This window comes from Vicugna pacos, chromosome 1, assembly GCF_048564905.1.
Source record: "Vicugna pacos chromosome 1, VicPac4, whole genome shotgun sequence".
NCBI classification, from domain to species: Eukaryota; Metazoa; Chordata; class Mammalia; order Artiodactyla; family Camelidae; genus Vicugna; species Vicugna pacos.
Genome location: NC_132987.1, coordinates 92652891 through 92667812, shown reverse-complemented (window position 1 = coordinate 92667812; position 14922 = coordinate 92652891). Strand labels below are relative to the sequence as shown.

General features: G+C 33.0%; 1 protein-coding gene across 1 annotated transcript in view; it reads right to left on the bottom strand.

The window, feature by feature from the left end:
- LOC140699298 (elongation factor 2-like) overlaps positions 1-14922 on the bottom strand; it is a 524143-nt gene that overhangs the window by 340026 nt on the left and 169195 nt on the right. Inside the window, exon 4 of the mRNA XM_072971248.1 lies at positions 12741-12795. The gene's annotated coding sequence lies outside the window, so the exon portion shown is untranslated. The remainder of the gene's footprint in view (positions 1-12740; positions 12796-14922) is intronic.

Here is a 14922-nt window from a genome sequence, read left to right as displayed (position 1 = left end):
CATGGGATATCTTTCCATTTCTTTAAGTCATCTTTAATTCCTTAATCAATGTTTTGTAGTTCTCCACATATAAGTCTTTCACCTACTTGGTCAGAGGGCTGCTATGGCCAGTCACACTGTGCCCCTCCTCCCACAGGCACCAGCAGTGGTGCTCTCTATGGAAGGATCCCAGCTGATATGGGCTGTCTCCCAGCCACAGCCTGCACCACACTCCAGCCCCCTGAGGCTGCCTCTGGGCAGTCAGCCTCTGTCCTCCCCCTGGGTTCATCCATGGAAATTTGAGCTCCTGCTGCCAATCCAAACTGCCCCTGCTGGCTCGTGTCTTGGGCTAGATACCACATGGACCCTCGGTGCTGGTTTCTCTCAGTTTTATCTCCCAAGTGGCTGCTGCTTACTCCTCCAAGCCTCTGAAGCTCTCCTTTTGTCCCCACTGACCTTCCCACTGGAGAGGGAGGGGGCTTCCCAGGGTGAGGGTATTTTATCTCCTCTACCGCTCCCTCCCTGGGGAAAGATCATGCACTGGTTTCCTTTTTCTTTCTTTTCCCCTATCTGGTTTTGTGAGGATTTTCTTGTATTTCTGAAGTAAGAGCTATTCTACCAGAGTTCAGTAGGTATTCTGAGCAAATTGTTCCATTTTGATGTAATTGTTGGTGTATTTGTGGGAGAGGGTGCACTAAGTGTCCTTCTACTCCATCATCTTGGGAATCTCTTACAATAGATTTTTTAATTGAAGTATAGTTGCCTTGTGCATAAAGTACAGAATTAAGCATTCTCTACTGTTTCAGGAGTATGGCAAAGTGATTCAGTTTATATATACATATATTTATTTTCTTTTTCAGATTCTTTTCCATTATAGATTATTACAAGATACTGAATACAGTTTCCTGTGCTCTTAATAGAAAAGTTCCAAGTTTCCTACCAGTAAATATGATGTTACTTATAGATTTTTGTAGATAGTCTTTATCAAGTGGAGAAAGTTCCCCTCTATTCTTAGTTTACTGAGACTTGCTGTCATAAGTAGGTGTTGGATTTCATGAAATGCTTTTGCTTTTTTTACATCTAGTGATACGATCATGTGATTTTTTTTTTTAAATTTTAGCCTGTTGATGATCTAGTGAATTACCTTAATTGATTTTCCAATGTTAAACCAGCCTGGCATATCTAGGATAAATCACACTTGGCCATAGTGTATAATTATTTTTATACATTGTTGGATTTAATTTGTTAATATTTGCTGTGGATCTTTGCATCTAGATTGTGAGAAAAATTGATCTGCAGTTTTCCTTTCTTGTAATGTCTCTGTTTGTTTTCAGTATTAGAGTAATGCTGGTCTCACTGAATGAGTAAGAAAGTAGTCTCTCTAGGGGAAAAAAGAAAAAGAAGAAAGAAAGAAAGAAAGAAAGAAAGAAAGAAAGAAAGAAAGAAAGAAAGAAAGAAAGAAAGAAAGAAAGAAAGAAAGAAAGAAAGAAAGAAAGAAAGAAAGAAAGGAAGGAAGGAAGGAAGGAAGGAAGGAAGGAAGGAAGGAAGGAAGGAAGGGAGGGAGGGAGGAAGGGAGGGAGGAAGAGAGAAAGGAAGGAAAGGAGGAAGGGACGAAGGGAGGAAGAAAGAAAGAAAGAAGGTAGTCTCTCAGCTTCTCTCCTCTGAAAGAGATTATACAAAAGAACTGGTATACTTTTTCCTTAAATGTTTGGAAGAATTCACCAGTGAACCAGTCTGGCCGGCCTCGTGCTTTCTGTTGGACGTTATTAATTATTGTTTCAATTTCTTCAATAGTTATAGACCTATTCACATTGTTTATTTCTTCTTGTGTGAGTTTTGGCAGCTTAGGTATTTCAAGAAATCAGTCCACTTCAACAAGGTTATTACATTTGTAGGACACAGTTGTTTAGAGTTGCTATTGTCCTTTTAATGTCCGTGGAATATAAATAGGCCCCTTCTTTCATTTCTTCTTCTTTTTTTTTTTTCTAGTTAGCCTGGCTAGACACAGCCATTTTATTGATCTTTCCAAAGAAGCAGCTTTGAGTTTTGTTAAATTCTTAATTTCCTGTTTTCAGTTGCATTGATTTCTGCTCTTATTCTTATTATTCCTTTCCTTCTACTTACTTTGAATTTAATTTGCTTTTGTTTTTCTAGTTTCCTACGGAGGAAACTTAGATTATTGATTTTAGATCTTCCTTCTTTTCCAATATATATATTCAGTGCCATAGATTTCTAACTACTGCTTTTGCTTCATCCCACAAATTTTGCAAATATATATTTTAATTTTCTTTTTATTCAAACTAACTTTTAATTTTACTTAAAATTTCTTCTTTGACATGTGTTATTTAGAAGACTTTTTAATCTCTATGGGTATAGTTTTTTTCTAGTTAGTTATCTTTCTGTTACTGATTTCTAATTTAATTTCATTGTGGTCTGAGAGGGATATTGTATGATTTCTATTTTTTAAATTCATTAAGGTATGTTTTATGGCTGTTTGTAGTCTGTTTTGGTGAATTTTCCACGTGAGCTTGAGAAGATTGTAAAGTTTGCTCTTGTTGGATGAAGTGGTCTGTAGATGTCCATTATATCCTGTTGATTGATTGATCCTTTGTGTCACTGCTTCATTCATTTCACTTATATATAAGCATTCATAAGCATATATCAGCAATACTGTATCTTCATTACATATGCTTATGTTACCTTATACATATAAAAAATAAAAATTTTTATTTTATCTACACTTATTCCTTCTTTAGTGCTCTTCCTTATTTTACATAGATTCAAGTGTCTGGCCTATATTATTTTCCCTCTCCCTAAAGAACTTCTTTCAGTGTTTCTTAAAGACATGCCTATTGGCGAAAAAAAAAATCCCCTAATTTATGTTTGTCTGAAAAGTATTTATTTCTCCTTCATTTTTGATGGGTAATTTTTCAAAGTAGAGAATTCTAGGTTTATTTGCTGGTTTCTGTCAACACTTTAAATATAAACTCTACTATCTTCTTACTTGTACGGTTTCTCAGGGGAAATCAGATGTAATTCTTGTATTTGTTTCTCTTAAAATATAGTGTTTTTTACATCTCTGGCTCCTTTCAGCAATTTTTTTTCATATTCAATTTTCTGTTATTTGAAAATAATATGCCTAAGTTTCTTTTTTTGTTTTGTTTTGTTTTGCTTTGGCATTTACCCTGGTTGGTATTTTCTGAGTTTTCTGGATCTGTGGCTTGTTTCTGATATTAATTTGGGAAAATTCCCAGTCACTATTTTTAAAAACTATTTCTTCTGTTCCTTTCTGTCATTCTTCTCATTCTGATATTCTTGTTCAACACACACCACACCTTTTGTAGTTGTCCCAAAGACTTCTGATATCCTGTTTTGTATTTTTCATTATTTGTCCTGTTTACTTTTCAGTTTTGGAAATTTCTATTGAGATATTCTCAAGCTTAGAGATTCCTTCCTCAGCTGTGCCCAGCCCACTAATAAGCCTATCAAAGGTGTTCTTCATTTCTGTTACAGTGATTATTTCTCTAATATTTCTTCTGATTCTTTCTTAAAATTCCCACGTTATGCTTACACTGTCCATTTGTTCTTGCATGCTATCTACTTTATCCATTAGAGCTATTAGCATATTAATTCTAGTTATTTTAAATTCCTGGACTGACAATTCCAATATCCCTGCCATGTCTGTCTTCTAAAATTGTTTTTTTTTCCTCTTGGTATGCCTTGTAATTTTTTATTGATAGCTAGACATGATGTACCAGTAAATTGCTGTAAATTGTCCTTTAGTAATGTGGTGGTACCATGTTGTGGAGAAGGGAAGCATTCTATAGTCCTGCAATTAGAATTCAGTCTTTTAGGGAACCTATGCCTCTGAACTGTGAACTTCACAAAAATTTCTCAGTTTTTTCTCCCTGGTTAATGAGAGAGGATTGTTAGAAAGGGCTGGAGTTTGGTACTTCCCTTCCTCCAGTCAGTTAGTCTCTGATAATACCCTAGCATTTGGGTCTGGTTAACTAGTTTCCCCTGAAAGTCAGCTTTATTAAGAACAGAGTACTCTGGGGTATTCAAAATGGTTCTTTCTCATCTTCCTGCCAGAATCATGAGGGAATTATTCTCAGAGCCTGGCCAAGCTCCTAGAGGAAAATCTCACAAAACTGTGAGGCCCCCTATGACAGAGTTTCCCTGTAGGTTTTGTTTTTTTTTTCCAGAATTGTCACACTGAGCCTCCAATAATTTACCAATTACAGTTCAGGTTTTCCTACCCTGTCTGGCACTGGTTTCCATATTTGAGCTAGTGAGTCTCCACTCTAGTAAGCCATGAATCTCTATATTCATCTGAGTTTCTCTCCAATGTTTTGGGGTCATAGTTTGCCTTGGGTCCTTATCTCTCTAGAGATCCTAAAAGAATTGTTGATTTTTTAGTCTGCTCAGCTTTCTACTTGTTGTTAAGATGGATCATCAACTTCGAATCTCAAGATGGAACATCAACTTCGAATCTCCTTACATGTGGAATAGAAACCAAAAGCCTTCAATATAGGCATTTTTTAATTAAAATATTTAAATGTTTCATGATACAAATCTAAAGGTTTTTTTTTTGATTAAGCAGCACAGCAAATAACAAAACAATGTGAATCATCATTCTCATGAAAAGTAAGAGAATTATTAAAATCAGAATTTGAAACGTAATAGAATGGCAGTTGCCATATAAGGAAAGATATGTAGTGTATTTTTGATTCCTGTCCATGCTCTGAATTTCAGTACAAATACTACTGACAGTACATCTCCATCAATTTCACAAGCAGAGCCTTTCTGGAGTCACTACCACCAGACCAGATATGCACTGAAGCTCTTTCTATTTTGGGAGGTAAAAAGTCACAGCACAGAACATAAAATGCCTCAGCAGTGCTAAACTGATTTACTTCTGCAAGACCCATAGCTGCCATTAGCTAGGTATTTTGGTGAAAACAAAAAACTTTTTATAACCTATATCATGTTGAAACATGTTTTACAAATTTGCATGTCACAATCAAGACTGGTCTTTGTAGGATTAATCATAAAAGCTCAGAAGTGTTTGCATGATGAATTTTCAGTAAAATAAACAGTCACAACCACCCACAAACCAAATATAATTTTTAACTTAAACTATTCAAAATACCATATATTAAATAATTGTCATGCTGTTAGAAAGGCTAGATTAAACTAAGACATATTGTATTGCATTTGTATTCTAGATCAACTAATAAAACTTTGCTCTGAGATGATGTAATATTTACATATTCTGATTGAATTAAGTTTCTGGTTGACTCAAAACAAATTGAAAAGTCAGGTGCAGTCTTAACCTTCCTAATCAAAAAGCATTCTCAAATCATAAATTAAAGATATATGTGTATGCTTTTACACTAGAGTTACGACATACAGGTAGAAAGTCTCCTAAAACTTGTTGTAGGATCTAATACTTTTTGAGAAAAATAAATGTCTGGAGAATACAGTGACACTCAACTTAATGAAAAATGTATAATTTTCCCCTAAATTTTGCCATCAGGATTGACTACTTTGGTAATTCATAATTCAAAGCAGCAAACTTCGAAGTGAAGATTAAATTACAGAAGACTTCTAATAACATAATTCATCTGGGACAAACTTTTTAACTGGTAGGTCTAGAGGGCCTTGTAGTATTTTTTTTCTTCATTTCTATTCTGGCTATCTTTAGTTGATCCAACTTACCATTTTCTGGATACCCAAGACCTAGGATACATACAAGGCAGGTTCATGCAGTTCCACACCCATTAAACCAGGACTGCCTTCTCCAAGCAGTGCTTGATATATGAGCACTATTTGTTCCTCTTTCTCACCCAAATTTAAATTCTATAAATTATTTTCTTCAATTTTCTGTTGTTTGTTATATTAAAAGGAACAGCTCCTTGCTTGGCATCAATAACTTCCTTTTTGTAGACAGCAAGGTCCGCATCATACTTGAATTCTCATGTTTGCATTATACTCTCCAAGAGATAAGGACAGGGTATTTGCACCCATCATAGTACCTAGCACAAGATTCTCTATGTATTAGGCTCCAAACTTGTTATAAGAAGTCAATTGTTAAAGAAATAGAAAAGCTTAATATGTTTTTTTCTCTGTTTGTGCATCTGTTTTGACTAGGATGAAAAGAGATATTTTGGCCTGGACTTAAAGGAATTCTGAGACAATTATATCAGGTGAAAGAAATAGTTATCAACTGGAAGAAAAAAAATTAGAAATAATTAAGGGCAACATACTACTTTTTTATTACACTTCTCTTATAATTCTCTGAATGTTTTTTGTTGTTGTTAAAGTAACTCATTTTGCTGATATTTCTACTTATCTGCAGTTTCTGACGTGTAAACTCTAGATTCTATTGCTCACATGAACTAGGTTATACCTGTATTATAATTACCATAAAAGTAGAAGAGAACCCACTAAACACTTTGCACTAGGTAGTTTGAATGTATTACCAAATTTATGAAGAACTTACTTTATGTATAAATGCTACCAATTGTTTGGTGAGTTATGCCTGCTAATTATAATGAGAATATTTAGAATAAGAAAATAAATACTAACTTTATTCTCCCACATTTTCCTAATGTTGTTTTATCAAAAAATATATTATCACTCCATTGATAAACAGAGAGCTTTTACTAAAATCTTAAGTGCAAGGCGCTGAAGACAGAAGACACAGAGATGGTCTTGTTTCTAAATTATTTTCAACCTTGAGTTGCAGCCAAGAATTTTGATTTTGTAAGCAATCACCTCACCAGATGTCTTGATATACCCCTGCCATGCCCTTGCTATTCCTTTTCTCAGTGGTGCATGTGCTCACATGTAAATAATAGATAGGGTACATTAAGACATGGGGTAAACTGAACAGGTTTATTTGGCACTGAGCAAACATCTGCTGTATAAAATCAAAATTAATCGCCATCATGAGTTTCCTGCACTAACATTGTAATCCATTTAGGAAATATCCACTGTCCTAAATAATGCTAATAAAACACACAGAGACACACACATTCATTAGAACTTGAGCCCTTAGCTTTCAGGGTCAGAATTCTGTGACACTGAGCTCCAAAGCAATTGCATTTCTCATCATTTTCTGATCTCTGGGAGTAAGGTAGAGCTAAATAAAAATAACATCAGAATGAGCACAGGAGTCTCCTTCCAAATCTTTGCAGAGCCTTCAGTGATTCTCTAGGAACCAATGATTTGAGTTCTGAGTTACAGAAAGTTCCTCTGTTAAATGTCTAACTACTCTCTATCACATTGCACATAGTCATTAATGTTGGAGCAATTCAAGCCAATAATATTAAAAGGCCAACACCACCAAGATGCACTTAAAAGAAAGCATAAATACCCACCCTGAATTTTTCAAGTATAATCAAAATGAATTCCATTATAGTGAGAATATTAAAATGCTGGACATTTCTAAAACTAGGCACATTATTTTTTAAGGACAATTAAGCATGAATTTGTGATAATATTTCACTGTATGTAATCTCACTGGCACACTAATTTTCTATATCTCTCTGGACATTAAAACTAAAACTTCTGGCCCATGCAAATACTGAATATAAAAATTTAAACCACTAGGGTTTACCAATTGCTTTTCCACATAGGTACCGTGTTACCCATAACTAGTTCTGGGGCCACATTTTTTAAGAGATGATTTCCCCATAGCTTATGCTAGCTTCCACTCAATTTATTATAAAACTCTCACAAAATAATCTTTCCTCTCTCTGTAAATTCTGGCCTATGAAGAGGTGCTTTTACTTTTATATAATTATTTTTGTCATAGAAAAAATGTCCAGTTTTACCTCCAAGAGAAATCTCCTTACAGAAAGAAGATAAACTGTTTAAATGAAAACAAAGTAGATTCCAAAAAAAAACAAAGATAAAATCTTAAAAAAAACAAAGCAAAACTTTAGGTTTCAGTGTTCTTCATTTCTCATGGAATATCATTCAGTAAGTCTATGCACAGTATAATTTTCTTAACTTCAGAAATTGTGCCACAGAAATATTGTAAATCTTATGTGATCCAATGTGTTCCCTACAAGATTACTTCTGTTACTTTTCTGCTTAACTGCTTATCAGCTAATTACATAATTTGCCTCCCTACTTAGTAAATTAAAATCCCAATTCTCCTTCTTATAGTACATTCACTCCAGATGAGTCAACATCTGTACACAGAGGATAGCGACCATTCAGCAAGGATGCTGCAGTTTCCTAGGGTAAAATATTGAAAATGTCAGCAGGGCTTAACACAGAGGTGAGCTCCACACCGTAAAGGTGAAAACAAGCCAAAAATGCTTAACTAAATGTGTTGTACATAACACATATTCTATGTTAAATCAATATCTCTGTGTTTTATATCCTTTTTACAAAGTTCATCTTAGCAGTAGACGTAATTTCACTGTCCACCTCACCAGGACAGTACCTTATCTTTGTATACTAATATTGAACTTTAGAAAGCTTCTCTTCTCTTCATCATTTGTACTTTACAGTACTCCTTTGAAGCAGAAAGGGCTAGTATTAATATCTTTAATTTACATGTAAGAAAACTAAGAATCATAGGAGCTATTAGGTTGTGATACTGGGTTTCAAACTATTTTTTCTCAATCCCGTACAATCTTATTTACACAGTATTATGCCACCTTAAATACTTCATATCATGCTTGTATTTATCAAACCCTGAGCCCTTCACTTTAGTTATTCTGGCAACTACATTCTGATTTATAGCTCCTATCTTAAATATAGGAGTTTAAGGATAGGAGTTTAAGGATATAGATGTTTGAGGATATAGGTCTAGAAGTTTGAGAATTTGGTTAAAAGTGGGGAAGGCCAGATTGAAAAATGAAAAAAATGAGAGGAGTACATTCTAATTGTGGAAATATGTAGTAAATGAAGAAGGTGCTAGAAAAGTAAAACCAGGCCAGCTAGTACTGTAGTTTACTTTTCTTTCTTTTGGAGACAAAAGCCTGATCTAGTAGCGAATTCTTTTAAATTTTTTTTTTTAGCTTTTCAATCATCAGGTATTAGACTTTTCCCACTCTAAAATACTCAAATCCTCTACTCTCACACTTTATTTCCCAAATTACTTAAAATCAACCTCTCTTTTTCTCTTATCTCCTCATATGTGCCCTCCTCACGGAGTAATGAGAGACTGCTCAACCTGCTTCAAGTTTCTTTAAAGGTTTTTTTGTTTCTCTCTTTCCTGATCAGGAAGCACCCCCACATTCAAGTATCCAATTTTCCCTCTATCAGAGAGTGCTTTTCAGAGTGTTTTCAAGTAGGAGCTGAACAGCACCAACTTGCAGGGAATTATGGTGGATCTCCACCAGGAGAGGAGAGGTGGAATTGCCCTACAGGGTTTAGATAGTGCCCTAGAAAGTGGTCTAATGTGATAATGATTTAGTGATAGCTCTAATTATAGCACAGCTCACCTCAGCAAATGTGTATTGAACACAAAGCCACTTAGTAGAAAGTTGTAGGCATCTCTGATGGCAGAAATCAAAGCTGCACATCACTGTATTTGTCAGTAATAGATCATCATTCTCCTAACTCAAAAGTCTTTTCCTCTTCTCTGAATGTAAATGTATGAAGCCACCACTAGCTCAAATTTGCTATCATTATAGCAAATTTTCAAAAGTGAAAAGTGGTCAGCCTTCAAGTTTTTAAAACATCAGTGAGCAAAGTGACTGATGTACTGATTAAACTTTAACTGAAAGGTAAAGGTAAACAGGAAATTATTTTTGGATCTTTGAACAAAATGGAAACAAGACTATTATTATTATTGTTATTTTAGAATCACAGAGGTCCTAGAGCTAGTTTTATCTATAAATTAAGGCTACATAATTCTTGATTCTATATCATTTCAATTACGATATACATTTCTGTAAGGTGACTATACTGTCATTCTTTTAAGAATATTGTGAGGCATACTCAAAACCTGAGAAATTAGGAGAATAATTTGTCCCTATTATACTAAACATTAGAACCAGCATAATGAATCAGCATGAAGATCTTCTAGATTGCTTACAATATTTCTTTACTTCTAAGAATAGAATTTTACTTGCCAAATGTATTAACGTTCCAAAAAAGAATGTGTCAGTGAGAATATAGGTTTGGTCAGATATACAAGCTTAGAACCAAAAAATCACTGAGTCAAAAGTTCAGAAGTTAGTATTCTCTGTTCTAGCATCATTCATAGGAAGGGAATTTCAAAACAAATAGTCTTTCAATGTTCTTTTGTTAATCACAAGGCTCTTTCTCTTGTGGAGTGGATTTGGCTGCCCATCAGGTGTCATTCAATCAAACATTTTATTAGCTCTGTAGTACCCATGTTCTCCACTCATGTTTTTTAAAATACCTTCTGCTTATCATTTGGCTTTTTCACTAGAATACCCTATAGGTAGAATGAGATATGGATAGTTTTAGTAATAGTTACATTTATACTCTTCTTATAAGCACATCAGTCACTGGATTCAGAGCTCACTTTACTCCAATATAACATCATCTGAACTTAAGCATATCTGCAAATAACATTTCTAAACAAGGTTGCTATCTGAGGTCCCAGGTAAATAAGAATTTAGGACACAATTCAACAAATAGCCTCCTCTTTGACAGATGTTCTCATTCAGAGAAGGCCATTGAGTGTATCAGGGTTTTCAAAGTATTACACCATAATTTATTTCAACAACAAACAGTATGACATAAAGAAGAGAAAGACATCAGAAATGGCTGTGGCATGTACAGTATCACAAGTATCACTCCTAATTAGTTATGAAACACAGATGCTAGAATGAATGATAGGTCAAGCTGACCTAAATGACAGCTTTGAGTTGCACAGCAGGTTTCTCATTCTGGACAGCTAGATTCTATCCTGACTTAATGTGGGGTGGTGCTGATCTTATTCTACTGTAGACTAAGCATCTCCTAATTTAGTGAAATAGAATTTGCTAGAAAGGCAACAATGTGTAAATATTTGAACTAACAGTAATAGAGAATGAATAATACAATGTTTTCAAACACATTCCACCAAAATGAGAAGTGCAACTTTGCCAACAAAAATGTATCTCACAAATGTTGCTCTGAAACACAATAAAATTAGTGATTCAAAGTTCAAAGAATAAAAAGCAAGTCATTTAATTCATTCAGAAGAGACAATCTTTGGAGCTAAAGCAGGAGAAATCTCTCTTATAGGACCTAAAAGATGATATTTTGCAATATTGTAAAGACTCCTTTCAACATTATACTTTAAGCAAGTATGAAATAAGCTTCATTATACTGTTTATTATAATAACCTAATATAACAAATGATCAAGTACTCTCTGTCCTTTAGAGAGTTAATAGGTTGATCATAAGCAAGTTTCTATACTTCTTTAAGTTTCATTTCACTTCAATAATTGGGCTTCATAAATTTGTTTTGATATTTTGATAAGGCAATGCTTAAACATACTATGGGGTTTGGTCCATGGTTAAGTTGTTAAATGGTAGCTATTCATTTAATCAAAATGCATATTTATTAATTTATAATAAAATGTGTACATTCCTAGTGTCTAGAATTATTGTTATCTGCCATGTAAGTATTTTTATGGGCTTAGTCACTTCGGATCTGACTAATAAACAGAATATTCCAGGGTACTTGGAGGAAGGATAGTACTGAAAAGTATTTCAAATATGCCCTGATTAAATCTGGTAAACCATTTCTGCCACATCACTGAGCAGAATTCGCTGTAATACAAAGTTTGAACCTGTCAGATGCCTCCTCTTTTTATCACTGCTGTGCTAGATGAATTTAAGAAAACACTGGTTCTTTAAGTTACTAATTCTTAATTTAATGAAAACCACTAATCTCTTATATCTCTCCAAACAGGGTGCAAACAATTATTTAGATTACACTTTCTTTTACATTTATTCTTGTATTAGTTTCCTAAGAACTTTATCATGTAGTATGTGGCTATTCCAAAATGCTCTCAGGTTCTCATTTAAAAACAATTTATTGTGTTACTTCTATAATACTGACAACATTTAGGCATTGCTTCTAACTAGTTTCTGTGTAAGCTTTAGGACCACCTTACCATACCATGTCCTGACTCCAGTTGGCAAAGAGTGAATAATCAAGTTATCTATGACATGATAAAGAATTACTTGGTTGTAAATTAATGTACTAACATTTGTGATTATGATAGAGATTTTCTTATTTCACTCTTGTAGTATGTCAAAAATGCTTATGTTGTGCTTTCCTCACGATTTCAAAAGTCATTTTTAATTGTTAATTTTTAGAAAATGTATTTTCAAGGTTAAAATATATTAATCATTTTGAGGAAGAAAATCATGTGCTATTCCAAAAATTTGTCAAAAGGACTAGTTTATCAGTTGGTATTTTAATTTAAAATAATTAAAATATGAAACATACATAACATAGAATTTATTGCAACCTAAATGAAGGTGCAAAAGGAAAAAAATATAATTCAGTAGAATCTCCAGAAATTCAGCAAGATAGATAAAATGCACATGCAATGAAAAGGAAAGTACTATATATTCAATAACTGTACTTACAAAAATTAAATATGGCAATGTTTTATATAAACTCAAATGACAGATGTAATACAAAAGATTTGAGAATTTCTGAGCTCTTGTATTTGTTCTATGCCTTGGGATGGAATGCAACATGTATTATACAAAGCTGATTGAATGGAAAGTGAAAGGTTTTGAGTTCTATATCTGCCACTTACCAGCTGTATGATCTTGAATAAGTCATGTATCCAATTATAGCATCAGTTTCCTCCTCTGTAATTAAAAAAAAAACAGGGATACTGTGAGGATTAAAAGAAGCAGTTTACATATAACTGACTTATAAATGTAAAAACCATAAAATATTATGTCCATATAAGACATTATTACTATTGCAAAATATAAAGAAAAGCCTTGAAACTCTACTGAAGACACACAAAGGTTAAACCATCATCCCATAAATTTTTATTTTTGGGGGGAGAGGTAATTAGGTTTGTTTGTTTGTTGGTTGGTTGGTTTTTAATGGCAGTACTGGGGATTGAACCCAGGACCCTGTGTATGCTAAGCATGCACTCTATAACTGAGCTATACCCTCCCTCCTGACAATTCTTTAAACGGTATTTTTTTATCTTACTACATCAACAACAGTGTTAACTGTGAAGTCCAAAACAGAACCATTTCAAATCAGATGGTTCCTGTGATCCATTTCGTTAATTTCTATTTGATTTCAAAGTTTTCTTATTAAACATAATAGTAATACACATGAAGTGATATATTAAAATTACAAAGTTTCCATATTAATTATTAGAGAAAACTCTTACATTATAATTTTCTCCCTGGGTTTGTAAATCAATACTACTAACATAAAATTGTATTCAGTAGAAAAAGGACTACTAATAACTGCTTCTAAAAAGGTAAGATATTCCTCTTGTGAGGATCTCTGTACAAAATTTTACTCAGCTTAAAATTCATTAGCTGTAAGTTTAAACTATTTATGGTGTTTTGGAATAAAACAGAAACTTAGTATTTTATACATAACATAAGTGGTGGTGTAGGATTACAGTAAATAAAGAGGCATCTTGTGACATTAATAACTGGATATATAAAATATCATTTAAAATATGCTATGCAGAAAAGAATCAGCAAGATAAAAACATATTTTCAAGATCAAATAGCAGAGAGTTGTTAAAAGTTAAAGTTGTTAAATTACAGGATTATAGATAGCTGTAGACTCTGATTAATAAGCACAAATCATTCATATCATTACCACATATTGCCAATAGGTTAAAAGTACACAAATGAAAAATGCAGATTAATTTAGTGGCCAGCATGTTTATTTGGACTATTTTTTATGTACAGACAATAATAATTCACATCTTGTTATTATTTTATTTTATTTTATTTTATTTTATTTTATTTTATTTTACTTTATTTTATTTTATTTATTTTATTTTATTGTGATTTAAATCTAGACCATGGATCTGTGACTCTATTTTCACAGATTATAGAGTTTATATACAGAAATTTATTTTGGTAATATTGATTCCATTTAGTAAGATGTCACTTTTATTATTTTGCTTTTATAAGCACACATCAAGCCTAATAAACAATTCATGAAAACTATTTAAAACCTGATGCTTTATCTGATTACTAGTTCATGTAATTCACAAGTATATTTATGCATCCATCATACTTCATTCCAACATCATTTCTACTTTCTCTAATTCATGTGTTATAATTACTTTGGTCATAATATCATTGACCTATAAAATATACTAATTACACAACTGAGAGGCTAAAATCAAGATATATAAAGAAATCTACTGCTATTCATTTTAATTGATAAGGACATGATAAAACTAAAAATTGCCTTATTCATTCAGTGAAAATCTACTTTTCTTTAAAGATAATTTAGATTTAATTTAAAGATTATTAAGAAGTCACTTTTCACCTAATAATGCTCACACTCATGCATTAGCCCTACATGCATAAATGTTCTCCACATTGCCTGGAATGTTTCCCAGAAACTTTAGTGTGTGGTCAACTTTAACTCAGCCTACAGAAATGGTGATGTAATATACGGGACCTATTTGTGATGTTCTGGAGCCAAGAATACTTTTAATAGATCAAGATTAGGGATTGAGAGAAAGTTACTACAAAGTTTTGCCACACAATAGATATTGAATAAATAATCATTGATTAAAATATTAATAGACTTTAAGAACATTTCGTTCAAACCAGTGTAAACTTGATAGATGTTAGTGACATTGATTTTACCGTGATAACAGCAAATATAACATCATTAATTTGGTAGAAAACATCTGTACAATTTAATGATTTATACAAAACATGTAATTTTTTTCTTAATTGTGATGCTTAATTGCTATTTAGTTTCATTTGTTT